This window comes from Diceros bicornis (genome assembly GCF_020826845.1).
Source record: "Diceros bicornis minor isolate mBicDic1 chromosome 16 unlocalized genomic scaffold, mDicBic1.mat.cur SUPER_16_unloc_1, whole genome shotgun sequence".
NCBI lineage: Eukaryota > Metazoa > Chordata > Mammalia > Perissodactyla > Rhinocerotidae > Diceros > Diceros bicornis.
In genome coordinates, this window is record NW_026690870.1 from 1,358,133 (window position 1) to 1,364,763 (window position 6,631).

General features: G+C 43.7%; 1 long non-coding RNA gene across 1 annotated transcript; it reads left to right on the forward strand.

Moving 5' to 3' along the window:
• Positions 1 to 1,116: 1,116 nt before the first annotated feature.
• Positions 1,117 to 2,398, forward strand: LOC131401777 (uncharacterized). Its single transcript, XR_009217957.1, has 3 exons — positions 1,117 to 1,303; positions 1,795 to 1,871; positions 2,359 to 2,398. It is a non-coding gene; the product is annotated as an uncharacterized LOC131401777 (long non-coding RNA).
• Positions 2,399 to 6,631: the final 4,233 nt, after the last annotated feature.

Genomic DNA, 6,631 nt, shown 5'->3' on the forward strand with positions numbered 1-6,631 from the left:
GTCTTCTCAGGTCTTTTCTGAGCATACGTCCAGTCCTGGGCGTGCACATTGAACTCTGCCTTCCATGTAGATGCAGTGGCCCTTCTAAGCTTTTATTCCCCAAAAAACTTCCTCCTCAGATGCCTCCTTTCCAGATCTTTTGGTCTGTCTGCTGCTTACCCCATTCATCACCCCTTACCCAGACATCTACCAGTAGGATAGAGCTTTAAATCTTTCATCAGACAATGACACCACCAGGAAAGTCCCTCAGGCCTGAGGGGGAGAAATCCATGTCAGCTTCTGCACTGGTCCCTCAGGGACACAACAGACAGGTCACTACCACCCGGTCACACAATCACCCTGTTTCAAGGACAAGGTCAATGTTTGTCCCCTGGCACCAGGTAGCCATGCAAGGAATGTGGGCTCCCAGCCTCACGACCTCTGCTGTACTGGGGAATGGCAGCTGGGAGGTGTTAAGAAAAACACCACAATGCTTTCTTACACAAATCCAGCCACGTTTTCCTTCATTAATCACTCCTCTGGTTGCTATAATTTTTGTTATGTTCCGGAGTTCTGAGACAGTTGATTCTGTCAGTTTTGTCCACTGAATCTTTGCTTCAGTGGAGAGACTGATTCTGTGAGCATATTATTCTGCCATTTGTGTTAACGTAGCTGGGGAAATGTTTTGATATGTCACCCTTTTCCTTATTCTCCCTCATGTTTATTTTGTTTGGTTGGTTTTCAAAATTTTTTCACTTTGTAAAATTTCCATATGAATTTAAGAATTAACATCACAATTAAAAAATCAAATTATATTATGGTTTTTAACTTTCTTACATTGAATCAAGTACTTTTGAGGAAAACTGCTCCTCCAATATTGTTACCATTCAGATCTGCCTGAGCCATGAACGCCGTCTGTATACTTTGTATGGCTGATGATGAGGCAACCCCTCAGGTCCCACCAGGCATAAGACAGTCACTTCCAAGATGCATTTCTCCCAACCTCACCTATAGGGTAGAGGCTGTAGTAGGTTGAATAAAGTCTCCCAAAAATTTATGTCCACCCTGAACCTCAGAAAGTGACCTTATTTGGAAACTGGTCTAAATGCAGATATGATTTTTGTTTTGCAGATATGATTAAAGATATGAAGATGAACTCATCCTGTATTTAGGGTGGGCCCTCAATTCAGTGACTGGCATCCTTGTAAGAAGAGATGAGGACACAGAGACATGGAGGGAAGAAGATCATGTGAAAGACGTAGGCAGAGATTGGAGATCTGCTGCCGCAAGACAGGGAAGCAGGAACCACCAGGAGCTGGAAGAGGTGAGGGAGGATTCTCTGCTGTTGGTAAACTGTGTGTCAATTGTAGGCCTCTCCCTTTGTTCTCACTCAAACCATAAAACCTAACAGTACCTTGTCTTAAAAATTCTGATTATCATGTGGCTTATCATATGGCTGTCCTGAAGATCATGGACCACGCCCCATGCCATCATTTAAATTTCTCAGGTCCACAGTTATCACCCCTGAACTCCTTCATTTCTCATTGTAACTCACTGAAATCATAGTCTCCATCTAAGAATCAGTAAGGAATAATTTTAAATGTATGGGAGAGAAAACCCAGCTAAATTTAACTTAAAATAATTTAACAATATAAGAAGAAGGAAGAAAAGATTCGATGAGGGAAGAAATCAGCTCTTGGTAACGAGACTTGAGGAGTAGATTGTGTCAAGGCACAGAGATGCAGCATACAAATGAGGGGGCAGGTCTTGTCCTGACCGTCCCTGATGCCCACCCCTACTCTGCTCTCATCCCAGGTGGTCTCAAACCCAGTCAGCGGCTCCTACACTGTGACCTCGCTCAGCTCCACTCCCCAGAACTCCAGGTCTGGCAGGTAAGAACCCCGTGTATACCCAGCTCCTCCTCCTGTTCCATAAAGTGTCCTGTGCCTGGATCCTGCTGGACCAGAGAGGGCCATTTGACACCCCATTGCTAGGACATTGGGGATTTGGAATATGCAGATTAGCTCACACTGAGGAATTAGAACACCCTAGTCCTAGGGAAGAGTCAGCCCCACACCAAAGCTGTGGGCTCTGGGACGGAGCCATCACTGTGTTAAATCCAGAGGCCACTGTCAGGAGGCACAAGGCACAGCTGTGCACCTCCACTCCCTCTCTGCCCTTCCGTTTCTCAGTCACTCTTTGACCCTCTGAAATAGGCTTCCTTCTCCATGACTGCTAAGACTGCTCTATCAAAGCTCTTCAAGAAAGTCCAGAAAATTCCAGATCCTTCCAAAACCACCTCAGTCCTTTTCCTTCCTGACCCAATGAAAGATCCCCCCATCTCACTTCTGTAACTTGACCCTTTTTGGTTAATTTCAGGTGTCAACTTGACAGAGCTAAGGGATGCCCAGAAAGCTAGTTAAGCATTATTTCTGGATGTGTTCACACGGCTGTTTGTGGAAGAGATTAGCATTCAATTCCATAGACTATGTTAAGAGGCCCACCCTCACCAGTGTGCGTGGGCATCATCTAATCTGTTGAGGGCTCAATAGAACAAAAAGGAAAAGAAATGGTGAGTCCATTCTCTCCTCCTGACCTGGGACGCCCATTGTTTCCTGCCCTTGGACATTAGAGGTGCTGGTTCTCAGGCCTTTGGACTTCAGCTGAGTTATACCACCAGCTTGTCTGGTTCTCCAGCTTGCAGATGGCAGTGTGGGACTTCTCTGCCTCCATAACCTCATGAACCAATTCCTGTAATACATCTCCACATCTCTATGTTTATATATATTCTATTTCTGTTTCTCTAGACAACCGTGACTAATACACGTGGATGACAAAGTCCATAGTAGGTGCACAGAGAGGAACTTTCCCAAAGCAAAGGAGGCTCCCCCACCCCACAGGAGAAAGCAACTCATCCCATCCTGGCAGCATGCATCAGCACATGCACGCGTGCGCACACACACAAACACACACAAACACATCTAACCTTGAAAATGTACTCAAGCTCAAACTCTCTCTCTCTGCCCTATTGTTCATCACAGTGCTTATTTCCACATGGCATGTTAAAAATCCTTTGCAGTTTATTATGTCTTTCCTCACGTTAAGACTAGGTCAAACAGGGGCAGTGAGTCTGTTTAGCTTTTTTGTAGATCACAGGTTTTACACCAGAGTTTTGCATGTAGTAGGTGCTCTATAAATAGAACGACCAAATAGTTTTCTCTCCAAACTGGAACATATTGAGGAATGAAAAGGGTAGTATTAATAATTATGATAGGACAACAGGAAAAATATCTGCTGAAGACAGAAATTGAGGATTTAAAAGGTAAGGTGAACTGATCAGTTTTACATTTTAAACAGATCACTGTAAGTAGAATCTCGTAGGCTGATTACAGGGAGAGAGGATTTGGAAATCTTAAGCTGTAATTGCTAATTTATTGCAGTATACCAAAAAAACTTGATATCTTTGCATAAATGTAGTTAAGTGGATGGGTTTAAAATATTTCAGGAAGTGAACTGTTAGTATTTGAATTAGGTAGGTAGGTAGGTAGGTAGGTAGGTAGATAGGTAGGTAGGTAGATAGACAGATATAATATATGAGCTCTTTTTGTGTGCAAAGCCATATGAGAACACTGTTGAGGGAAACATCTAGAAAATCTACATTAGTCATGTCTATATGGAGTATCCCATTTAGTGAGAACTGAATATTGAAAGAAAGAGATGATGCACATATAAGTAAAGTAGAAAAAAATATCAACAAAGAGGAAAAATGGAGTTTTGTAATTTAGGTTGCTAGAGCAGGAGAGTTCACTGTGTGGGAATGGTATTTTGTGTCATTTCTGAAAGGTGATTAGAAATAATTCAAAAGTGAAGAATCTGTAGGAGGATTCAGGAGGGTGGATGGATGGTTCATTGACATGAATGTGGGGTGGCAGAGCGTCCAGAATGACACTCAGGGACAGACAGGATATTAGCACAAACAAGTGAATTTGGGAACACTGAGAGAGAAGTGAATTATTTGGGAAAGTGTTTTTTTCAATTTGGAACCTGGACACTGTGAGTCGAGTCATCACTGATGGGCTGAGTGGGCAGGTAGATATTTGGGTCTGGGGGGCAGAGTCAGATCTGTGCTGATTCTTTGAACATTTTTAGCTCATTAGTGGTATTTGAAGCCAGGGAAATGGATATGATTGCCTAGTAGGAGGGTGCAGGTGGACAGCAGATGTCAGAGCAGGGCTGACGACTGGGAAGCATCAGGCATTGTGGGTTGGTTATAAAGAGAAGCCAAGAAGTGACTCAGGAAGTTTGGAGCAGGAGAAGGACAGTGTAGCACTGGTGGATCCCAAGGACAAATGAGCTTTCTAAAGGAACTTGAAGGCCACAAAGTCACATGCTACTGCAGGACATGTCAGACAAATAATGAAAAGGCCACATTGGAATAGTAAGACCCCTGACCTGTGAGCTTAGCAAGACAAGCATCCACAGAATGGGGACATGGGATCGGTTGCCAGTGTGGAAACAGAGGCATTGGGATGTAAGTGAACTTTTCACAAGGAGTCCCTGGCAGGAGGAGGAGAGGGAGGACATCGAGGGTGAGGAGCATTAGGAACAATGGATAAGGGATTGGTTTGTAGATGGTAGAGATTTGTGCATATTTGAAACATGAGGCATGATCCCAGTAGGGAGGTGATTGAAAGTACTGCGAATATTGAAAGCATAAGGTCATTGAAATGGAAAGATGAGATGAAAATCAGAATGGTTTTAGCTAAGAAAGAAAAATATCTGTATAAAACAACAAAAATGGTGTGATAAATGAATTGCTTATGAGGAAAATTTCTAGATCTGATGACTAGAGTGTGAAATAGTTCTTGTGTGGTGGTTAACAATTTGTCTGTGAGATATGAAATAGGTCAAGAGAAAATAGTTGTATGGAACTCAGGAAATGGAAAGAAATTAACAGAGCATTCAGGAAGCGTTAGAGAATGCATGGAGGCCCATTGGTTGCTGTTGATTCTCTGTTGGGACCCCCAGGCTCCTCGTGTGCTCTCTCTTCAGCGGTGATCCTCAGTGCAGGTGTCAACATGGCATGGCAGGTATTTGGAATCATCCAAAGTCAGAGGCTTGCAGGGCAGATATGAGGAGATTAAAGAATTAGGGAGCGTGGTGAGTGGGTTATTGAAATGATGGACCACAGAATCCAAGATTAATAGGGAGGAGTAGGAAGAGAGAAGGAAGAGAGCCTTGTTAAGATACTCTAACTGGAGTAATCTATTTTCTTAAAGAATGGTTATATACAGTAGAGTTCTTTGTGTAAAAACTAGAAATGTGGAAATTTGTGGAGGGAATGTGGTGTTTCTGACTTACTGATTTGCAAGCAGGAGAATTTTGGGTGAAAACAGGCTCTGGTGTGGAAGTGAGTATCTAAGGGTGGAAGAGTGCGTGATTTCATTAGAGATGGGACACTCAAAGGAGTTATGGAGTCCTTGGATCTCTGTGTCCCAATAACGTAGGTTACAGGGTACCAGCATGTGTATAGTTGACAATGACAGAGAAGGGAAGAGAATAACATTCTTAAGCAAGACGGAGGAGGCAAGTTGGTCTGGATTTGCACTGATAGTGACACATCAGCTTGATAGTGTCCCAGAATCCCGGTCTCAACGTGTGGTGCCTATATCAGCAGCATCAACATCAGCTGGGAACATCTTAGAAATGAAAATTCTCCGTTGCCTCCCCAGACCTACTTGGGTTGAGTTCCAGCAATCTAAGTTATAAAACCTCTCCAATGATTGTGATGGACAGTATGATTTGAGACACATTTCTCCAGGGAGAGAAAGAGGGTACAATATCCAAATGAGCTGAGAACATTCTCCATGGATGGTAGTCTTCATCCTCCTCTTTGTTCAAATTTTGCATTTTATTCTGTTTTTAAAGAGAAAGCTCAAAAAATATGTCCTAACTTCATAGTAGAAACAATGAGACCATGAAACTAAAACCAAGTAGAAAACTGAAGTTCTATACAGGCTGAAGGCTGAGCAGCTGTATATTCCAGAGGTCAGTTACTAGAATCACTTCCCATCCTGGCAGTGAGGTCATGTGCAGTCAATGGGAGGAGACCTTGGAGAATCCCCAGCAAGTCTGTGGATACAGGAGACTGCAGGGACTCCAGGCCTGCAGCAGCGAAGGAGAACTCTTAAGTCCTTTGGATTCACAAATACCTTAAAATCAGTTGCACTGGGGGGTCCAGGTGAATCCCTGGGCCGTGGCTGGAGCTGAGGGGTCTGCACACCAGCCCAGAGCCCACCCCTGGCCAGTGTCCATATTGGACAGAGATGAGTCCTGGTTTGGGTGTGGGTCTCTCATAGCCCCTCTGCAGGCAATGAGCATCTTTTGGAGATATCAGGAGACAGACACAGAAAGTGAAGAAAAGCATGGGAGGGAGTGACTGTGGCCTCGAGGACAGACGAGATTGCCCAGGAGGCAGAGAGAGCAAGGAGCCAAGAGAGGTATCCTGAAAACACAGTGAGGAAAGCAACATCAGTACTGAAGAAAAAAGAGAGTGATGTGGTTGAGAAATTCCCCATGAGACAGGCTTGACTCTCACAGCATCTCTTTGTAACATCCATCGTGATCTTTACCTTTCATGATAACATCAGTT